Source organism: Schistocerca cancellata, chromosome 8 (genome assembly GCF_023864275.1).
Source record: "Schistocerca cancellata isolate TAMUIC-IGC-003103 chromosome 8, iqSchCanc2.1, whole genome shotgun sequence".
NCBI classification, from domain to species: domain Eukaryota; kingdom Metazoa; phylum Arthropoda; class Insecta; order Orthoptera; family Acrididae; genus Schistocerca; species Schistocerca cancellata.
The window spans coordinates 210,275,776-210,300,063 of record NC_064633.1 but is presented as its reverse complement, the minus strand read 5'-3'; the positions used below and the strand labels follow the sequence as shown (position 1 = coordinate 210,300,063).

Genomic DNA, 24,288 nt, shown 5'->3' with positions numbered 1-24,288 from the left:
CTGGTTCGAAATTCTTTTCACCCCTAACATTTCCCGCAAAACCAACTTCTTTCGTCATATCTGTAAAGCTATCTGTATTCGATACTATTCCAGAATCTTCTGTCGTTAATCTCATATTCTGAAAATTTTTTGATTGTGAAAAATTTTGAGCTGGTTCCTGACTATTTTCCCGACTTCTTAAATTGTTTTCAACTTCATTATTCATCATACTGTTCTCCTGTGTTGGCGAGTTCGCCATGTTAACAATTTCGTCATTTTGACTATTCATCATTTTTGCCTTTTTCATCGATCGCGTAATCATTTACAAAACATACAAAACTCGTCACTATTCGAAAATTACACACAATATGACACTTTATCACCAACAATACCATTCACACGAAATGCTTCCCGGTAAACACGATTAACGAACAATTGAAATATTCATAATTGCACAAAATTGTTAAACCCGTATACAAGACATCAAAAATTAAATTCTGCAAAAATACCATTAGAAGAATGACAACTACAAATGTTCAATTACCAAATCTACACATGCAATATAGACTACAATTACTAAACTACGAATTACTACAACAATAGTACTGTCTGCTATTTTTACTATCAAAAGAATTCCAAGGGACGATCCGAAGCAGCGGTCGCCACGTGCATGGGGGCTTAATTATTTTTTTTTAAATGAAAATATAGTTTAGTCACTTTGTGTCCAAGTATTAGTACGCAATCTGACTGCAGAGAATAACAATAAACAATGAAAGGAAATTTCCGTTAACACAGTTGATTAATTAAGTCCCCAGCAACTATAAAAGCTACGAAGCAACAAAGCATAAGTGTAACTGTTCTGTGTGTGGAAGTGTGATTCAACGTACACATCTGGCACGGTTCTTCCTCAATACGACAAGATATTTTAAACACCATTTACAATGAAGTAATTCAAAAAACCAGAAATGCTATAATGGCACATAGAAACCAGAATTACAGTCTAATACATGAACACAAGCCAGATGCTTTGTTGATTGAACCTCGACCAAGAGGCATTGTTATTTAGGAAATTTGAAACAAAAAAAATTTTTTGTTACCTTCATATATTGACGGAAAATACACTGTGATCATTACAACATCCCCATTCAAACACCATCTGGTGTCTCGTCCAGCAGAACAAAAGCACACGACATACCCTCAACTACTACTGCACACGGCAACTTCTCAACTACCACTGCCAGTGGAGGCGGCTGAATAATACTCTTTGGCGTAATCTCTGGCACTGTGACTCACTGTAGCCGCCTTTCAATATGCCTTTCTGTCAGGCAACAATCACTGAGGGGATAATAACCACCTAGATATCATAGTTCAGGAGACATGACAAAGACTCACATGCGTGAAAAACTGCCGCATTTTGCATGACGTTTAAAGTTATCACTTCTGTGCTACTAACTCTATTCGAAATATATTTCGCAGACAGTAACCATATACGCCGCTAAATGCATCTACAAAATTATATGGAAGTCTCTTCACCTTCAACGGGTGGCTGTGTTGTGTGCAATGTCCAGTCATGGTGCGATATTCCTTGATGGCACGATGACTTCCGAACGGTACTTGAAGGTTTTGGAAGATGATTTTATCCAAAGTGACCCTGATTTCCACAAGATATGGTTCTTTAAAGACGGAGTTCGACTCCATCGAAGCAGGAGAGCGTTTGATGTTCTGGAGGAGCATTTTGAAGACGGCATTCTGGCTCTGGGATACCCAGAGGCCACTGGCATGGGCCTCGATTGGCCACCATATCTGAACACTCGCGACTCCTTTTTGTAGGGCTATATTAAGGGCAAGGTGTACAGCAGTAACCGCAAAACAATTGCTGAGCTGGTAACACCCTCTCAGGAGTTCATCGACAGCATCGATGTTCCGACACTTCGGCGGGTCATGCAGAACTTCGATATTCGTCTGCGCCACATCATCGATAATGATGGCAGGCATATCGAATGTCTGTAGCGAAGTTTACATGTTGAATAAAGTATGTGAACGCTGTAGATTGTAATTAATTTACGTTTTCTTTCATCTAGTTCGATAATTGTCACCCTGTATCATTGTATAAGACATAATGCAAGAGATATGACGTCATAAACACTGAGATAAGTGAAAAAATGCCGCATCATGTATGAAGTTTTAATACATTTATTCCTTACCACAGTTGAGTCAACTCAAGGAAATCCGTGACATCTGGCGGCGTCTTTGAGAGCTTTCAGCTGTGAGGGGTAAACGGCTGTAAGCCGAAAACAATAGCCGTCAATAGAGCTATGACGCGGCGAAACCACACAGACGTTTACAAAATAGTGTTGTAGGTAAGCGAAGCAGTTGCGCCATGCGTACAGAAACTGCCCGTGACCATCTCACACTGGGTCTACTGCAGGACTACATATAAGGTTTCATTTCTAACAGAAAATTGGCGGAATGAATACCCAGGCAATGCAGGGTTTGTCAGCTGATAAGTGCGCAATATATACCAGGAACTGTTTTGAAGAAGATGATGTTGATGTCGAGATATAAATGAGTTTCTTTAAAAAAAATTCCGTTAGTTTTTGAACATGCCTCGCATATTTGAAGAAAGCTGGGTTCTGTCTTTAATGACACAGCTGCCGATGGGCCATCAAACTTCCTCTCGAGAAATAGCAAATAATTTAGAGAAGTTTGCGACTTGCGCCACATTGGAAACAACGAAACCGAGCGCCACGCGGTTTCCCACCCAGGAGGTATGTACTCGCAAGCTGTTCCTTTGGCCGGCGCGGCGCTGCATACTGTATAAAGCCGGCGCAGCGCCGCACCGAGTGACGTCACACGGCGGCCGGTATTTGTGGCGGCGGGCGCGCAGAGAACCGCCAGTCGACGTTCAGCCACCGCGGGAGAACCAGCGCAGCAGCAACCCAGCGCACCAGGTCAGTAGCCTCTCCTCTCATCTACGGCCGCTCGTTAACTGCCCAGTTTCCATCAGATCTACTGTATTCGGTTGATTTTAATTTCTCTTCAATCGGGTCGATAATCAGTGCAACATGCCAACTCCTCTCTACGAAAGATTTATTATTTCTAGCGATGGCGTGTAAATTGTGATACCACTGTGGTCCAGGTCGCGGTAGGTCTCTGAACTGTTACATGTCACAGAAGGCTGTAAAGAGCTATAAAAACACGTAACATGACACGTTATCTATGTGCTCCGCAAGAAGTGAAAAATCTAGTACATAAATTGACAGACAGAAATTTTCAAAGCACTTCAACGTCATTCCTGCAATGCATAAAGTTTGATATTGCAGATTCAAGAAGGCAAGAAACAGTGTTAGATATAGTTTGAAATCGGATGATCTGTCTGCGCAGATTCTTCAAGAAATTACCGTCAACTAGACATAAAAATTACGGAATGAAGTAATCTGTTTTGTGATGTTTGTCATGAGACGAGAGTCAATGGCGCATATTTTCGTATATCAAAAACCTTACGCACTGTGCAACAGCGTGAAGCCAAGTAACACTGTTGATAGTGATCAGCCACGGGGTGGAGCATCAGGCAAAAGCTACTTCAACCAAGGGAAGAAGATAAGTCATTGAGTTCAATTTCAGGAGAATACAGAGCTGAGACAAAGGCCCCGAAATCCAGCGGGAGCCGAAAATGTTCATTGTTCAAAATGTCCTACATGATGTTGTAAACTTATTCACGAGTGAGTTTCACTTACTCCACTATCGTCTCAATTTTTATACGCCGGTTTTCTAGCACTAGGGCCTCCATTTCTCTTGCGCTTCCTGGTGCTTAACTGAGAGATGGTTCACCGTTTCGTTCTCCGTCTGTCAGACTTCTCTGACCACACTGCAAGCGTCTGTGACACGAACACTGTGTCATATCATGGTACAGTGTTGCTGTAAAAGGATATGATCGTTTGGCAGTATTGGCTGCCTGGTGCAAGAATCTGTGTTTGACACCATTATGGCTAATTACGCGTCTTTGTGATGAATATGAAATAAAATTATTAGGACAACAGGAACACCCACTCCTCGAGTAAAGAAAACCTCCGACCTAGCCGGTCATGGATTGTTGCAACGATGATTTCCCATCAAAAACAGAAATGGAATTACCGCAAAATACGCCCCTGTCCCAATGGGTTGCAACGTCTTTTATTGGCTACTCTATCGGCGTGTTGCAGTAATGTGGGGTGGATTTCATTGTGTACAAGGAATGCAGACAGATACCTGCAAACAAACAAAAAAATTATATACATAACTTCATGCTAACAAAAACTTATTTAGTAAAAAATTTTTCAAAGTAAATAAACTTTTAATGCCTACACTGCAAGTGTCCCATTACAATTACAATATGATAACTAGTTTCAGTTACTATCTACAACCATCTTCAGATCGTTCAGGATGTAACAAAGCGGTGAATATACATTGAAAAACATCATTAGCTGTAGCCACGCAATTACATACATTCGTAAATATCAAGGCAATGACAGTACGTAGTTTAAAAACATCATAGTGAGCAAGCCAGATTGTAGACCGTAATCTCGCGGGATGACGCTAATAAAGGAAAACTACCAGTGGCATCAAGTTGCATCACAAGCACATTTCTGCAGTAGTATAGCTGGTATTGTAGTGAGAACAGTATATACAACCGTTTCAAAAATTGTGAGCTGTTCCGTAGTCTGGGTTGTAAAGATGACCCTGGATTGCGTATGAAGTAGTCATCTTTACGAAATGTGCACAGGTTGAAGAATAAAAGGAAACTGCCGCATGCCCATCAGCCTGACAAGGCACATCAAAACTAACCTAAAGATCACTATTATGACCTCCCCTCGTACAAATCAAACTCATAAAGGTCATCGCTACTCTATGATAATGTGGCGTAACATTTTGGATTACGAACAAAGTGCAAAAGTTATGTTTCTCTTTGTATAAAAGTAGCTGCAAGCCGTCCAACGAACCCCCTCACACAGCTGCAGATGACATGACGTAAGCCGAGAAAACGGCAACAGGAAAACACAGAAAATATGCCCCAAACAGCAACAACAATCTTAAAACCGTGCTGTGACGTATACTAAATAAGAATTAAAGAACCCACTGATAAAGGCTATATTTGTCGCTGAACTAGTTTGGGGAATAAATAAACATATAAATAACAAAACTGTTTTGCATCAAGGCAGACCCACAATTCCCATGTTGTCTATGATAATGCATCTGTTATGCCTATCGTATGTTGCCTGTCCGTTGTATGTAGTGAGCATGGTGCGCAACAATGAGCTGAAACTGACGCAGCGTGAAGTTGTAAATAAAGAAGGGAGATTAGTATTTTATGTCCCATTGAGGAGAAGTTCGTATAAGACGAAGTACATTTTTGAAAGGATGAGGGAGGAAATCCAACGTGTCCTTTCACGATACGCCTTAATCGATTAAAGAGAATCCCGGAAAACTTAGATCTGGATGTTGGACGAACATTTCGCTTCTGCCGAATGAGAATCCATTACCTTAACCGATGAACTATCGAGCTGGGTATTTATACAAAAGTAAGGTATAAATGAAAATTTCCTGTACTCTAAGATGGATCCTCCAAACTGGATGTGTGATTAAAGTAAATTTGGATATTTTTTGTAAGTTCCTATGGGACAAAACTGCTGAGGTCATCGCTCCCTAGGCTTACACACTATTTAATCTAACTTACGCTAAGGACAACACACAAATCCATGCCCGAGGGATGACTCGAACCTCCGACGGGGGAAGCCGCGCGAACCGTGACAACGCGCGGCTACTCCGCGCGGCTTGTGATTAAGGAAGTTTTCATACTTATCATTAACAATTATCAAGTTTTATTCTCGAAAACTAATCAAACATAATATTTCGAGAATCATCAATTCTGCCTTTTTGCAGTGAATGATCTCCACTGATTTTCTGAGCAGCGTTTTCAAAGCTACTGTATATGTATTGGAACAGAATAATTACTTTCCCCCCTTTCACCGCCACATATAGGCTACAGTAATTCTTTTCTGTACTGGAGAGTCAGATCAGTACCCTCTGGAGTAGATTCAGTCTTCGTACATGAAGCTGAAAAAAAAAATCAAAGATTAGCTACGACAACACGGAGAGGTCTATTTCGACGCCGATCAGAATAGGTCTACATCCACAGTACTAGCCATTAAAATCGCTACACCAAGAAGAAATGCAGATGATGAACGTGTATTCATTGGACAAATATATTATACTTGAACTGACATGTCATTACATTTTCACGCAATTTGGGTGCACAGAAACTGAGAAATCAGTACCCAGAACAACCACCTCTGGCCATAATAACGGCCTTGATACGCCTGGGCATTGAGTCAAACAGAGCTTGGAAGGCGTGTACAGGTACAGCTGCCCAAGCAACTTCAACACGATACTACAGTTCATCAAGAGTAGTGACTGATGTATTGTGACGAACCAGTTGCTCGGCCACCATTGAACAGACGTTTTCAATTGGTGAGAGATCTGGAAAATGTGCTGGCCAGGGCAGCAGTCGAACATTTTCTGTATCCAGAAAGGCCCGTACAGGACGTGAACATGTGGTCGTGCATTATCCTGCTGAAATGTAGGGTTTCGCAGGGATCGAATGAAGGGTAGAGCCACGGGTCGTAACACATCTGAAATGCAGCGTCCACTGTTCAAAGTGCCGTCAATGCGAACAAGAGGTGACCGAGACGTGTAACCAATGGCATCCCATACCATCACGCCGGGTGATACGCCAGTATGGCAATGACGAATACACGCTTCCAATGTGCGTTCACCGCGATGTCGCCAAACACGGATGCGACCATCATGATGCTGTAAACAGAACCTGGATTCCTCCGAAAAAATGACGTTTTGCCATTCGTGCACCCAGGTTCGTCATTCAGTACACCATCGCAGGCGCTCCTGTCTGTGAATAGTGCAAGCCATTTAGTTAATAGGAGAACTTTAAACACTAATTTCTTCGTACACGAATTAGTGAAGCAACAAGCGCCAATAGCATTTCGGAGGGTATGAATATCAAAGGGAGATGACACTAATCTTAAGGACTCGTTAGGGTAACCGCAGTCATGGTCTCCGAGCTGATAGTCCATGCTGCTGCAAACGTCGTCGAACTGTTCGAGCAGCTGGTTGTTGTCTTTAAAACGTCCCCATCTGTTGACTCATGGATCGAGACGTGGCTGCACGATGCCTTACATCCATGCGGATAAGATGCCTGTCATCTCGACTGCTAGTGATACGATGCCGTTGGGATCCAGCACGGCGTTCCATATTACCCTCCTGAACCCATCGATTCCATATTCTGCTAACAGTCATTGGATATCGACCAACGCGAGCAGCAATGTCGCGATACGATAAACCGCAATCGCGATAGGCTACAATCCGACCTTTATCAAAGTCGGAAACGTGATGGTAAGCATTTCTCCTCCTTATACGAGGCATCACAACAACGTTTCACCAGGCAACGGCAGTCAACTGCTGTTTGTGTATGAGAAATCGGTTGGAAACTTTCCTCATGTCAGCACGTTGTAAGTGTCGCCACCGGCGCCAACCTTGTTTGAATGCTCTGAAAAGCTAATCATTTGCATATCACAGCATCTTCTTCCCGTCGGTTAAATTTCGCGTCTGTAGCACGTCATCTTCGTGGTGTAGCAATTTTAATGCGCAGTAGTGTACATTGATAATCCACATCTACATGCATACACCGCAAGCCACTGTATGCTGAATGGTAGCGGGTACCCTGTGCCACCACTAGTCTTTTCCTTTCTTGTTCCACTTGCGAACGGAAGAGGGAAAAGTAGCAGTCTGGAAGCCTCCGTACGAGCGCTAACTTCTTGCAAATTATCTTCGTGGTCCTTACCCGAAAAGTACGCTGGCGGCAGTACAGTCGTTCTGCAGTTAGCGTAAAACGCCGATTGTCTAAATTTTCAGCAATAATGCCTCGCGAAAACAGCGTCGTCTTCCCTCCAGGGATTCCCATTTCTGATGGAACCACTGGTAACAAATGTAGCAGCCTGCCTTGGAATTGCTTCGTTCTTCCAACCTGTTGGGAATGTCAAACACTCGAACACTAGTCAAGAGTTGGTCTCACTAGGTTTATATACGCGATCTTCTTATGGATCATCTACAATTTCCCAAAAATCTCCGAATAAAACGGAGTTGGGCATTCGCTTTTCGCTACTACCAACTTGACGTGCTCATTGCATTTCATATAGCTTTTCAACTTTATGCCTAGATATTTAACTGTAGTGACTGTGTCAAGTAGCACCCACATAATTCTGCATTCGAACGTTGCAGGATTCTTTTTCCTATTCATCTACGTTAACTCACATTTTCCTACTTTTAGAGCAAGCTACCATTCATCATATCAACTATAAATTCCGTCTAAGTCATCTTGGATACTCCTACAGTCGCTGTATGACGACGCTTTCCCGTACAACACAGCATCATCAGCAAACAGCCATAAATTGCTGTTTATCCTGTCTGCCAGTTCATCTATGTACACAGTGAATAAGAGCGATCCTATCACACTTCCTTGAGGCAGTCCTGATGATACCCTTGTCTCTGATGAACACTCGCCGTCGAGGATAATGCATTAGATTCTATTACTTAAAATGTCTTCGAGCTACTCACGCATCTGGGAACCTAATCTGTATGTCCAGATCTTTGTCAACCGTCAGCAGCGGGGCACAGTGTCAAACGCTTTCCAGAAATCTAGGATTATGAAGTCTGCTTTTGTCCACCATCCATGGTTTGTAGAATATCACGGGAGAAAAGAACAGGCTAAGTTTTCCACGAGAGAAGCTGATTTGTTTGCAGAACCTCTTCCGTCTCAAGGAAATGTATTTCATTAACTCAGAATGTGTTCAAGAATTCTGGGGCAAACCGATGTTAAGGAGATTGGTCTGTAATTATGAGGGTCCGTTCTTTTACCTTTCTTATACACAGGAGTCAGCTGCACTTTTCACCAGTCACTTGTGATTTTGTGCTACGCGAGGAACTCGCGATAAATGCAAGCTAAATAAGGGGCCAACGCCGCAGAATACTCTGGGCTGCATCTGGACCTGGCGACACTTGTTTCCAACACTTTCAGTTGCTTCTCTATGTCATGGATGCCTATTTCTATGTCCTCCACGCGGTAATCTGTACGTCGATCAAACAACTTTATGTTTGTACTATCCTGCTGCGTGAATGATTTCTGTGGTGTCACCGCCAGACACCACACTTGCTAGGTGGTAGCATTTAAATTGGCCGCGGTCCGCTAGTATACGACGGACCCGCGTGTCGCCACTGTCAGTAATTGCAGACCGAGCGCCACCACACGGCAGGTCTAGAGAGACGTACTATCACTCGCCCCAGTTGTACAGCCGACTTTGCAAGGAACGGTTCACTGAGAATTACGCTCTCATTTGCCGAGACGGTAGTTAGCATAGCCTTCAGCTACATTTGCTACGACCTAGCAAGGCGCCGTATTCAATTCATATTGATATTCAATTAATGTATCATCAAGAGCGATGTTCTACAAATGTGGATTAAAGTTAAGTATTCCAGAAGCTACGTACTATTCTTTATAGCATTCATTACGTATCCTGTTTCAGACCTCACGCCAGCCTACTTGAGTTTAAGCGCGTGCCTTTCGGCTTCCTCTCATTGTGTCTAGGCTGTCTTGTCTAGACACAACAATTTCTAAACATGAAAATTAAAACTTCAGCTTTTCTTTTGCCGTCTTCTGTTGCCACCCCAGATTGGTCGACGAATGACTGAATAGAAAAATGGCTCAAATGGCTCTGAGCACTATGGGACTCAACATCTGTGGTCATTAGTCCCCTAGAACTTAGAACTACTTAAACCTAACTAACCTAAGGACATCACACACATCCATGCCCGAGGCAGGATTCGAACCTGCGACCGTAGCGGTCACGCAGTTCCAGACTGACGCGCCTAGAACCGCACGGCCACAACGGCCGGCGACTGAATAGAAGCCTTCGACTCCTTAGTGGCTTTACACATGACCATAATTTTCTCGGGTTCTCGACAAGATCTTTCACTAAGATCACGAGCTAAGCTACATTCTGAAACGACTATCAGAGCAGGAGACTTTACTGTACGGTCAACAATGGAATTTCTTATACTAGAGTTAACAGTTATAAAATTTCTGCCGAACAATAACTCAAACTGCCTGTAGTCTGCAGGTTAACTAGTTCCTTTTCCTTACCCTAACGAGTCCTTAAGATTAGTGTCATCTCCCTTTGATATTCATATCCTCCGAAATGCTATTGGCGCTTCTTGCTTCACTAATTCGTGTATGAAGAAATTAGTGTTTAAAGTTCTCCTATTAACTAAATGGCTTGCACTATTCACCTTCTAGTAACTTACAACATTCACAAAAGAAAGAATCTTACTTTAGTATTAAAAGTTTCTGTCACCTTACAACAGCCTGATGCCACACAAAGTTTTCGTGATTTGGTGAGAAAAGATATACTTCATTACTTTACAGCCTGCACTTCGATTTACTTTTATCATGTAAAATCTAGCATATAAGTTGTATAATATCAAGAGTATTATCGATTTCTTCCTCTGCGAAACGCTTTTTTAAGATTCCGAGTGTTTTTGAGATCAGCTTCGATGATATTTTTCAGAATTGCCTCCTCGAGATTGTTCCTTGTCATTTGTGCTCCTTGTTAGAAGGAAACATTTGTGGGAGAGAAGATTTTGTTAACAGTGTAATGATGGAAACGAAAACAAATATTAATACATTGTAAAATAAGTAATTCGATAAGATGATCGACAAACCTCTACCTCAATATTTGTTATGTAATACGGTACGAATTTTACTTGTAAGGCTCCTTCAAAATTATACGCAAGGCATCGCATTACTCATTTCCGAATGGGGAAAAGATACTGATTCGGCTATGTAGGTATAATCTGCACCATAACTGCGTAACTTTTAGCGTCTGTATGCAGAAAATTATTGCCCAATTCACTTTTTGACGATGAGTGAATCTCGGAACAACTGGAGCTACTACTTTTTGTATCATGCAGAACTGAATTGAAAATATGAAAACAAGCGGAACGGATCTGAATCTCTAGGCATTGTTGAAATGATAGAGGAGACAGCCAACATGCGCGCTCTACAACTTTTACAAGGAGGACATCCAAAATTATGTAGTTCAGAGAATATGCACATGTACCGCGCGAGTAATTATATCTGGGAAGTGGCTCAGAACGGGCTGGAGATCTTCAAAGCTGCTTAATCATATACACCAAGGCCATGCTTCTGGTGAATGACTTTCTGGTAGTTTCTCTGGGTTCACATTGATTATTTATTAAACTCTGAGGAATTTTGAAGACAGTATATATGATAAACACTCATATGTTTCCTTAAAGCACCATTAAAATAGCTTTATACAAGCAAACTATTGTGTTTCGAAAGCCTCCAGAGTGATGTTCCATATTCCATGTTCCGTTCCAACGTACTCTTGCATGATCACACTGATGCATAGGCACCCCAACTGAAGAGATTTACTCTTAAAAATAGCGCAGTACTACTATAAACATAGTATCGAAAGTTATTGATATTATGGAACTCGTTCGCAAGTAAACGTTATTCGTAGCAAGGAGGCAAATACTAGTACGTAGTCAACAATAGACCATCGAAGTTTGCAGTCCAGTTTTCACGCACTTTTTCCCCTAGTGATAATTTTTTGCACTGAGAATCCGAAGGGAATATGTCGGTGCATTGTGAGAACTACTCAATTTCGGAATTTGAATGTTAATATGAAAACAAGCGGAGTAAAATCCGCATACAATCTGAGAAAACAACAAGTGATATATTTGCACCAGTTACAATCTAAATTCTCATGTCACTGCTTTTCAGCTATTTCACTATTAGTTTTTTCGTCGCGTTTCAAAAGTCTTTTCGACTTACCCCATCACTCCGCTCACAGTCATTTTAGTGTCTCGTACACTATCATTACACCGTAAATAAATACTTTTTGGAATCATGATAAATGGATTTTCAAGCACCCTAAATAACTGACAAAACGATAAAAGTTTTCACGGTGTATGTGATTCTCTTTGTACATACTGCAAGTTTTGAAGGCTTAATGTTTCCCTGGATTTAAGAGCCACCGGTGGAAGATAAATTTAGTTCAGCCTACTTCAGATCAATTTCACTGTGACTTTTTGCTTCTGCAGGTTATTATTACTAATTTCAATTTTCCGATATCGTGACTGTAATAAACTCATAAGATCTTAATGAAAATCGACTTTCGGCCCTTATTGAATTTTAATTCAGTTTCAGATTCTGGCACTCAAGTTTACTGTACGATATATTCGCAATCTCGTGAGGCTGCATCCACTTGGAGACATATAGAACACTTTTGGACACAAAAGGCTGGAAATAAAGCAACGAATGAACATTTAAAATATAGCACTAACATTGAACAGACTACAAGCCAGGGACTGATGCTTAAGGGCTGAGTGTTTCCTTGTAATTTGAGGGAAATTTACTTTGTATTTGACGATGAAAATGTTTCACACTTTTGTCGAAGTAAATTGGAAAATTAAAGGTGGTTGAAGGAGACCATTTGTTCTCTAAGGACATACGCAGGAAATTTTTTTCAGCGAAAGTTTTCTGTTTCTTGAGATGTTTTCTGTAAGTGGATTTTTGCATATGTAGTTCACTGAGTGACTGCTGTGATGTTTGCTTCCAAACACATTCGTGTCTAGCCGTAGTAATAAACCCAAACTACCCTGTCATCTGAATTGACACAAAATGAATTTCATTGATGATACATGTACTCAGCGAACAAACATACTTCGACAGTCACAACTGTTGCACCAGTTTCACTGATGTGCTCCTCCCTGATGGAAAATATTTCCTACTGAAATGTAGTGTTATCAGTTACTTTCAGTTGTCAGGTCCTAAGACAGTATTTGGAAGCTTTCAGTCTTTAAACCATCGGTTTCTGGCCAAGTGACCCTGACACGTCAAACGTACTCTTTTAACCGTCTTTAGTATGATTATGATTTACCGTACAGTGCGTATCCATTGTACTCCTAGGCATTAATAACACACGGTGGTATGAATTCCTATCATACAACCACATACAGGGCCAATAAAGTGGATATCATTACCATCTAGATCTTTGCGGTCCCTTTTTTTTAGTGTTACATTGTATTGAGTGCAATTTTTAGTGTTCAAATAAACTTGTCTGTTCGTGCAATTTATGGCCTTCAAGCGTGTTTATTGACAGAATACACGGGCGACCGCACGCTGTAATTCCGTAAGGCAGCCTGGCAGTCAATGTCATTGTATAGTGTAAAATGAAAATGTAGGTGTTACTGAAAGCTAGTATTTACTCAAAAAGTAATCAGTAATTAGCAGTACACTCCCCACCAACGACAGTAAATAGATTACGAATGGATTTGAATATTTACTTTTTCTCACAGTTAAAAGAAGTATATCAATTGACTATCTTTTTTAATTCTGGCTGTCTGCAAAATTAATTTCAGCAGTCCATTTACAACCTTAGGTTAGTATATTTTATTAAAAAAGTCTTGATTTAGGTACTTTCTGAAAGGAAATATGTGAATCAGGAAATGCGTTTGCATTCAAATGTATCTTGAATACCGTCTTTAATTAGTAGATGCGGCTGTTTGCGTAGAGGAAAACCATTATCTACACAGAAGGTGTACTAAATTCTAGAATGGTGATACTAAAGCTTAATCCACGTGGTCTATACGGCGAGATTAACCGAGATATTTGAATATTTGTTTTCACCTCCTGTGGTGCATTTCTCGTCGTAGAATTTCAAATGTAACGAGACTGTGAATTAAGATGGTAGTTGTTCTTATTTCTTCGTCATACCTTGTTTTCTGGAAATGAACATAAAACGCTGATTGCCAGATACATGTCACATTCATGGAATTTGAACAGTAATAACTGGGAAGAATCATCAGTAAAATAATCATTAAGCTTATCTTCTCCAGTATTAAATAGGTAGCAGTTTCCTGATATTCCGCAAAATAATATTGATTTAGTCACGAAGCGCTTTTCGGCTTCTTCAGCTCACGAGGGGTGGTACATCACTAAATAAGTAATATTTTGCAAAATTATCAGGATAGTGTTTCCTATTTAACATTGTTGTCATGATCTGTCAAGTACCGACGGAATATTCAGATAATGTCATCTTCTCCAGTTTTAATTTTACGAGGGCGTGCTCTAATGAAATGCCTCCGAATTTTTTTATGTAACGGCTCTTAAAGATATTTCAATAAAAAAAATTGTTGACATCCTTCCTCTACATGTCTACGTATTTACAGCCCTCTGGCTCTAAAGGCTCCGAATTTTAGCGTGAAACGTGACGCGATGTCATGTAATTATGTCGGTGCATGAGAAAAAGTTCGTCCACACATTGGCCACTCTCTCATTCAGCATGATACCGTTACAATGCCAGACGGTACGCGAACGCTGCAACATCTGCAATAATTCGACACCTTGGGTTCACTGTCACCGATCATCCTCCAAGCAATCCAGACGTTGCCCGATCCAATTTTCATCTGCTTCTAAAACTTAAAGAAGACCTTCGACAACGTTACTTTCATAGTGATAGGAGGTGAAAGCAGATGTGAGGTTGTGGATCCTTCAACACGGTCAAACATTCTACAGTGACAGTATCAACAAACCGGTTTCTCGTTGGGAGAAATAGGTTCGTTCCCAGGGTAACTAGACGAGAAATTAATATGTAGATATGAAGAATAATGATGTAGAATATTAATAGCCTTTGTTTTATTTAGAAAGCTGTAAGAGTTTTGACATACAAAATTCGTAAGCATTCCCTTATATGTTTTATAGTTGTTATGTAATTCATATTTTAGGCATTACTTATACATCATGTTTGTAAAGCATACTTTCTTCATTCACTGAAATCACACATATCGTGCAGATAACGAAATAAACGATTCCGTGATACGCACGTTGTACACAATCACTGTAATAATAATTTTATACAGCTCCCGTCATGCCCGAATGCGGCTCTAGATGAAGACGTCTCAGCAGCTTCTGTGTCGGGGGCATTAAGTGTGGAAGAATGATGAAGGATTGGAGTCTTTAGCACCGAACAAGGTGGCGTGGTAGTTAACGGCCTGGTCTCGCGTTCAGGATGAGCAGGGCTCAAAGTCTTGTTCCTGGCATTCAGATTTAGATTTTACGTGCTTTCCCTGAATTGTGAACGATGGATGCTGAGAGGCTACTTCTGAAAATGACACAGCTAATTTTTCTCTTCGTCCTTGTGCAGTCTGAGCTTGTGGTCTGTCTCTATTGGCCTCGTCATCGGCTGGACGCTAAACCTTGCTGTTCTTCCCCCCCCCCCCCCCCTCCCCCTCTTTTAAGAGTTTAGTGTCATATTTGAGTTGTCGATAACGAGAAAGAAGAGAATGGATGAAATCCGGTACTTGCTCTCGAATTAGAACCAGGGTCCTGTCAATTTATACGTTCGCAACGGATCACAATCTGCAGTACCGCATGCTGTAACTTCGTCATACACAGCTGAGAGTTTGGGAACTTAGCGTAGAACAATTATGTACAATCTAGTGGTCAGTAACTATACGCCACTATGTCTCGTTCCATTATCTGCCAAACTCAGATGACAATTACTTCCACCACTGGTATTCGAAGAGGATGGCTGCAGTTCGAGCGCCGCTGCAGTAAAGTTGGTTCGTGGACGTGGCTGCAGCTTCGTTCACAGTTCCCATACTTTCTAACATAACGAATTTGAGTGAGCTGTGGAACTGGCCGTGCTGAAGACTGGCAAGTGCGAAGATCCAGTCGCGTCGCCGTTCCGACCAGGTAACGGGTCCGCCAAGAGACCGCTGGCGAGAGCTGGTTAGCAGCGGCGGGTGCGTGACCTCCAAATGACGTCACCGCCGTTCGGAGTCCGCCACGGATGCTGGCGGCAGACAACCATCGGGAACGTGAGGATGCCTTGCAGCAGCAACATGCCAGCAATTGTTACGTCAGAGGTTCAAAATGGTTCAAATGGCTCTGAGCACTATGGGACTTAACTTTTAAGGTCATCAGTCCCCTAGACTTAGAACTACTTATACCTAACCAACCTAAGGACATCAAAGACATCCATGTCCGAGGCAGGATTCGAACCTGCGACCGTAGCAGCAGCGCGGTTCCGGACTGAAGCGCCTAGAACCGCTCGACCCTACCGGCGGCCATACGCTAGATAAAATAAAATAAATAAATCCTTCTCAAAGGCAGTGTCCTATTTCTTGCCCCCTCCTCACTCGACTGAGCTTGTGTTCCACCATGAACGAACTCGACGGAACGTTAAACTCTATTCTCTCTTGTTCTCCAAATACAGGACTATCACGCATGTGAAATAAAAAATAAAACGTCACGAAATGGTGTATTCTTTTTAAGCTCAAATTTGAAAGATATTCAATAAAGTCCGTAACATGACGTGCTGGCAGCTAACTTCCTTTAAGAGTAAATTCTGGGCCTTTCTGTGTTAACAGCTAACTGCACGAGGAGTTTTCTAGCAGTGCGGCGCTCCTCGCTTACACGGAAGCGGCGGAGAATTACGCGACGGCGCGGCATGCCCGCTATTGACTGAGCGCCGGCAGTCACGAAAGCGCAGCCCGCAGCCCAGCACAGGGAAAGGGTTGCGCTGGAAGCGTTCTTTCTCTATCGTGGCATGGCTAATTCAGGCACAGGCCGCAGTCTTCCCCGAGCACAAGTCTCGGTCACCTCACTCCATAGGGGAACAGGTTAGACAATCCAGGAATAACCGTGACTCTCTCTTGAAACCCCCAAACAATGGGAGGGATTGTTGATGTTGGGCACAAAGAGATGTGGGATTATGAGGCGATTATAACGCGGATACAGCCTCTAAGAATACCTGTTTGCTGAACTATCCTACTTAGGTGTTGTGCTCTCATCTCACTTATGGAGTTGAAAATCATGAATGATTTGGAAGAAAAAAAGTCGGCAGTAACTACGGTGACAAGTGTCATGAGATACCTCTTAAAATCGCGTTGGACATCCTTTTATCCGGCGTAGTGCAGCAACTGGCCGTGGCATGGACTTAACGACTCGATGAAGTGGAATGATAATATAAAATTTATTGTTGGTAAGGCGGGTGTCAGGTTGAGATTCATTGGGTGAGTCCTTAGAAAATGTAGTCCATCAACAAAGGAGGTGGCTTACAAAACACTCGTTCGACCTATACTTGAGTATTGCTAATCAGTGTGGGATCCGTACCAAGTCGGGTTGACAGAGGAGATAGAGAAGATCCAAAGAAGAGCGGCGCGTTTCGTCACAGGGTTATCTGGTAAGCGTGATAACGTTACGGAGGTGTTTAGCAAACTCAAGTGACAGTCTCTGCAAGAGAGGCGCTCTGCATCGCGGTGTAGCTTGCTCTCCAGGTTTCGAGAGGGTGCGTTTCTGGATGAGGTATCGAATATATTGCTTCTCCCTACTTATACTTCCCAAGGAGATCACGAATGTAAAATCAGAGAGATTCGAGCGCGCACGGAGGCTTTCCGGCAGTCGTTTTTCCCGCGAACTATACGCGACTGGAACAGGAAAGGGAGGTAATGACAGTGGCACGTAAAGTGCCCTCCACCACACACCGTTGGGTGGCTTGCGGAGTATAAATGTAGATGTAGATGGCAGCCCCCTGCGGAAATATTGAGCCACGCGCCTCTATAGCCGTCCATAATTGCGAAAGTGTTGCCAGTGTAGGATTTTGTGCGCGAAGTGACCTCTCGATTACGTCCATTAATGTCCAAGGGATTTCTGGCGGGCATTCGAATTGTCCAGAATGTTCTTCAAACCAATGGTGAACAATTGTGGTCTGCAGACATGGCGCATTGTCATCCATAAAAATTTCATCGTTGTTTGGAAACATGATGTCCATGAATGGCTACCAATGGTCAATCATCGCTTCATTTGGGCCAGAGGACTCAGTCCATTCCATGTAAACACAGCCCACACCATTATGAAGTCACCACCGTCCTGCAGAGTGCCTTGTTGACAATTTGGATCGATAGATTCGTGGGATCTGCGCCACACTCGAGCCCTACCATCAGATGTTACCAGCTGAAATCAGGACTCGTCCCAGCAGGATATGGTTTTCCAGTCGTCTAGGGTCCAACCGATATGGTCACGATACCAAGGGGACGCTGCAGACTATGTCGTGCTGTTAGCAAGGGCGCTTGCATCGGTCGTCTACTGACATAGCTCCTTAAACCCAAATTTCGCAGAACTGTCCTAACGGAGATGTTCATCGCACGTCCCACATTGACTTCTGCTGTTATTTCACGCAGTGTTGCTTGTCTGTTAGCACTGACAACTCAACGCAAACGCCGCTGGTCGTTGAGTGAATGCCGTCGACCATTGCGTTGTCCGTGGTGGGAGGTAATGCATGAAATGTGGTATTCTCAGCACACTCTGAAACTCGGAACATTGAATTCCCTAACGATTTCGGAAATGAAATGTCCCTTGCACCTAGCTCCAACTACCGTTCCGCGTTCAAAGTCTGTTAATTCCCCTCGTGAAGCCATAATCACGTCTAACACCTTTTCACATGAATCACCTGAGTACAAATGACAGCTCCACCAATGCACTGCCCTTTTATTCCTTGTGTACGCGATACTACCTCCATCTGTATACGTGCACATCGTTAGCCCATGACTTTTGTCACCTCAAGTGTATACAGCCCAACAATAGACCATGGTGAACGTAGTTATGAAAAGATATGATAGACACTGGGTTCATAATAGAACATTTCCTTGTGATCCACAGATGCATCGTTAGGAAAGAGAGGACACAACAGTGTGAAAGAAAACGCTATCAGTCCACCACATTTGAAAATTATGTGATTTATTTGCTAAGGGCAACATTCAATGTTCTTGAGGATCTGTCATCAGTCTGATCTGACAACACGACTGCCGCGAAAATTTTAAAACTGCATTTTGAGTAAGATCTTCTACATAAGCCACTTGCACGACTGCGGGAGAGGGGGGAGACCAGAGGCAGATTGTAATGTGTAATGGCGACTGCATCAACCACTTTTTATCAATTAATCAGTCATTGTTATATGTAGCTATGTTTTTGTCTCTCTTTTATTATTAGTTCTATGTTCTTTTACTAAGTATTCTCTTTTTCATTTGAGAAGTTTCTTTGGCAGTTCAGTGTATTATCCGTGTTGGTGGGTAACAGACAAACAGATCGTGCAGCACAAAGTAGAGGGTCGTACGTGTCTTTGCGTCGGGATGAGGCTCAAGAGACAAGTAACAGTCAAGTTTACAATACATTCCACAGCGACCGAAACACTGACAAATTTCCCTCCGACAAGCCAAAAGATCTTGCAAAATGAAGACGAAAAATCGATGCAGTGTAACATGCAACGCCGCGAGACAATCGCTGAAAGAAATCTGAACATGATGAGAAAGCGTAAATTGCCATACAGGTAGTTGTTGAGTCGTAAATTCTCCATTACCATTCTGTTATAATAAATGCATCTCTAGTTGGAACAACCTTTCGCAGCTCTCCTTAAAAGTTCAATTTGACATCGTCCTCCACGAAATTGATGCTCGTACTCATTTGCGGTCGCGAAAGTCCACTGTGACTCTCGTTCCAAAATCACGTACAAACAATGACAACGCTTTATATAACCTCCTCTGGAAACTTGAGAAGGTCTTCCACAACAAGCCCTACGCCTTTCGTACGAAACTCATGTCTTCTGTTGAAGATTTGTGTGAGTGAAGTTAAGACCAGAGACGAGAAAGGATAAATGCTTGTCATCTACGGCGACTATAAGTTAGCAGGATAGTAAGTGTAATGTTGTCGTCTTATTTACAGTACGGCTACAAGTTGTGCGGCACTGTAGCACTTTTAAACGACGTTTAGCATTTCTACAGTCTCTTTGTTGGTCTTCATTGCGCCTAGAGAAAGCTTCCATTGAAGGCGATTGACTGTATGAGCAATGTGCATTTTCTCTTGGTGTTTTATTTGTTTTGTGTCAACTCAAGCAAGTGGACGAGTTTGTATTATCGCGAAATAGGAGAGACAGTGTCCGGATATGGTAAGCAAGTTAGGATGGCAATCATTAAAACAAAGGAGTTTTTCGTTGTGGCGAGATCTTTTCATGAAACTTCAGTCACCAACTTTCTCCTCTTAATTTTACCGTCGCAAATTGCTTAGGGAGAAATGGTCATCACAATAAAATAATAAAAGACATCAGAGCTCGTACAGAAAGATTTAAGTGTTCATTTTTCTCATATGCTGTTAGAATGGAAAGGCAGAGAAACAGTCTGAAGGTGGTTCGAAGAACCTCCTGTCAGGCTCTTAAGTGTGAAATGTAGAGTAGCCATGTAGATGCAGATGTAGATGTAGTTACGTGAGCTTTCTCTGTTTGCTAGTATAAGAGGGTGATAGTCAATTTTGTGTAACGTGTTTAATAACGTCGTGTTTATTGAATGGTAAACTGTGATAAATTTTTGAGCAGATTATGAGAGGAAGTGGATTATCGAATAAAAATAATGTATGGTGCTGTTTAAAAGAGTTACAAGAAAGGCATTTATGCTCGTTAATGTCCTTCTGGCAGCTAAACATTACATTTTTTTTGGGTTGTTCTAAATGTACTAGCTTTCAACAACATAAGTGTTTTCAGTTATAGAGGGTGAACATGAAGTCTTTCCCTGATTACAAAAAATTTTTTCTAAGGACATGCGCTAGACACAGCTATGTAGTTTGTTGCAAATGTAAGCTTAACTAGTAAAGTTTTTGTGGATAAACTTCTATACTTTACGTGGCACGACATTTAGAGGAATTTCAAACATGAGTAGAGTTTCAACAAGATAGTGCACCGTGACACTAGGTTCATTTTGTTCGCAAGTTCTTGGATGAAACGTTCCCATGCAGATGGATCGGCAAAGACGGTCCACGTTCACGGCCACCGCGTTCACAAGATTTAACCCCTCTTAATTTCTGTAGAGTTACGTTAAGGATGAAGTGTGCAGTTCACCAGTTCCTGACGTGCAAACTCTTCCGGCACGAATACAAGATTCTGTAGAGGCGATGACGAAAGGACATGTGGAATGTATCTGTAAAAAAGTTTGAATTAAGCTACCATATGCAACAAATCGTATAGTATATTCCTTAGAAACAAATTTTATTGTTGAACTAAAGTACGGAAAGTCCTGGTTGAAAATTACGAGTTATTTAGAAATAAAGGAGACGGCTCACAGAAAGGCAGATGCGCTGCGTCGTCTGTAGGCACATAAACAAGAGCGACGGAGCTTGCCTAGCTTTCGGCATGCACTTTCTTTTCCTAGCTGTAGTAAAAACACACACACACACACACACACACACACACACACACACACACACACACACACATGCCTGTCTCCCTACATTGTGCTCAGTCGACTGCTCCTTTATTCCTAAATGATTCGTAATTCTATTGTTGAAAGCTAGCAGAACATGTTAATACGACGTTTGCTAAGATGGACGAAGCAGGTGGTCGGAAATGCCTGCAGTAACAGCTAGCGTCTGCCAGTAGCCGACGAATAAGGCGTATGTGGGTCGCGAGACGATCCACATTCCAGGCGGATGTTACAGCGCTACGTGCTCGGGAATCCCGAAGAGACCAGCCCGTCGTCTTCCAGTTGATAGAGGAGCGGCCCTGGCCTTCGCAGTGGACGACTTGGTACATAAGCAGCTATTACTCAGCTGCCGTAAATGCTGAAAAACGCCCACTGACAAAAGAATCCGAAAACTCAACACACTACTATGTTATCGAACACTGACATAATGTCTATTGGAGACTGTAGCCATGTGCCTAATATAACTAGCACTTAATTTTGAACGCAGCTGCTCTATCACCAATGCTATTGTTATTGTGATAAATGGCAGATGGCTCTACAAGTAAGACAAATATAAATTAATGCCTATGAGTAGGAAAAATAATCGTTAATGTTCCAATTCAGTATTACTGGTGTACTGTTTGAGAGTGTCTCGCCGATTAAGTATTTAGGCATAACTTTGCAAAGCGACATGGAGTGGAACGAACATACACTCCTGGAAATGGAAAAAAGAACACATTGACACCGGTGTGTCAGACCCACCATACTTGCTCCGGACACTGCGAGAGGGCTGTACAAGCAATGATCACACGCACGGCACAGCGGACACACCAGGAACCGCGGTGTTGGCCGTCGAATGGCGCTAGCTGCGCAGCATTTGTGCACCGCCGCCGACAGTGTCAGCCAGTTTGCCGTGGCATACGGAGCTCCATCGCAGTCTTTAACACTGGTAGCATGCCGCGACAGCGTGGACGTGAACCGTATGTGCAGTTGACGGACTTTGAGCGAGGGCGTATAGTGGGCATGCGGGAGGCCGGGTGGACGTACCGCCGAATTGCTCAACACGTGGGGCGTGAGGTCTCCACAGTACATCGATGTTGTCGCCAGTGGTCGGCGGAAGGTGCACGTGCCCGTCGACCTGGGACCGGACCGCAGCGACGCACGGATGCACGCCAAGACCGTAGGATCCTACGCAGTGCCGTAGGGGACCGCACCGCCACTTCCCAGCAAATTAGGGACACTGTTGCTCCTGGGGTATCGGCGAGGACCATTCGCAACCGTCTCCATGAAGCTGGGCTACGGTCCCGCACACCGTTAGGCCGTCTTCCGCTCACGCCCCAACATCGTGCACCCGCCTCCAGTGGTGTCGCGACAGGCGTGAATGGAGGGACGAATGGAGACGTGTCGTCTTCAGCGATGAGAGTCGCTTCTGCCTTGGTGCCAATGATGGTCGTATGTGTGTTTGGCGCCGTGCAGGTGAGCGCCACAATCAGGACTGCATACGACCGAGGCACACAGGGCCAACACCCGGCATTATGGTGTGGGGAGCGATCTCCTACACTGGCCGTACACCACTGGTGATCGTTGAGGGGACACTGAATAGTGCACGGTACATCCAAACCGTCATCGAACCCATCGTTCTACCATTCCTAGACCGGCAAGGGAACTTGCTGTTCCAACAGGACAATGCACGTCCGCATGTATCCCGTGCCATCCAACGTGCTCTAGAAGGTGTAAGTCAACTACCCTGGCCAGCAAGATCTCCGGATCTGTCCCCCATTGAGCATGTTTGGGACTGGATGAAGCGTCGTCTCACGCGGTCTGCACGTCCAGCACGAACGCTGGTCCAACTGAGGCGCCAGGTGGAAATGACATGGCAAGCCGTTCCACAGGACTACATCCAGCTTCTCTACGATCGTCTCCATGGGAGAATAGCAGCCTGCATTGCTGCGAAAGGTGGATATACACTGTACTAGTGCCGACATTGTGCATGCTCTGTTGCCTGTGTCTATGTGCCTGTGGTTCTGTCAGTGTGATCATGTGATGTATCTGACCCCAGGAATGTGTCAATAAAGTTTCCCCTTCCTGGGACAATGAATTCACGGTGTTCTTATTTCAATTTCCAGGAGTGTATAAGGGCGGTTATAGGGAAGGCGAATGGCCGACTTCGGGTTTTTGGAAGAATCCTACGAAAGTGTAGTTCATGCATAAAAGATAGCGCGTACAGAATACTTGTGCGTCACAGTTTTGAGTACTGCTAGAGCGTTTGGAATCTCCACCAGGTCCGATTAAAGTTAGACGTTGAAGAAATTCAAGGGTGTGCTACTAGATTTGATTTTCGCTAAATGCTATTGGGAAGGTTTACAGAACTGGAAAATGCGACAGACTGCAGAACGATCCTATTCCCGTCAACAGTTACCTCAGTTAAGGACTCCGACGACAACATAAGAGAAATGAGGGCTCGTAAGGAAATATGTAGATAGTCATTTTTCCCTCGCTCCATTTCCGAGAGGAACAGGAAAGGGAATGACTACCTGTAGTAAAAGCGCCCTCCGCCATGCACCGTATGCAGGCTCGCGGAGTATTGATGTAGACGTGCAGTAGAAAATCTTGTATATCTGTTAGTGAGTTAATAGCTTCTGTGTTTCTCTCTTTCTCGATTCTATATTTGGAAGTAGTTCTTCCAAATTTCGCCACTAACTACATACAAAAATCGACAACTAACTAAAAACTGCGCGTTTTTTACATATTGCACAGTAAAGTCAACATAATAAAGCAGAATCTCACACATCGAAAACATTGCGTTAAAATGGCATAGTACAGAGAAATGCGCACTTGAAAATGGGAATCGTGTAAATTATGAGTAAATGAAAATCGTGACTGGTAGCAGAA

The 24,288-nt window shown here is 43.0% G+C and overlaps 1 protein-coding gene across 3 annotated transcripts in view; it reads left to right on the top strand.

Moving 5' to 3' along the window:
- Positions 1 to 2,828: 2,828 nt before the first annotated feature.
- The window catches only part of LOC126095761 (outer dense fiber protein 3), a 116,857-nt gene continuing 95,397 nt past the window's right edge, over positions 2,829 to 24,288 (top strand). For all 3 annotated transcript variants that reach the window (XM_049910564.1, XM_049910563.1, XM_049910562.1), the window contains exon 1: positions 2,829 to 2,930. The gene's annotated coding sequence lies outside the window, so the exon portion shown is untranslated. The remainder of the gene's footprint in view (positions 2,931 to 24,288) is intronic.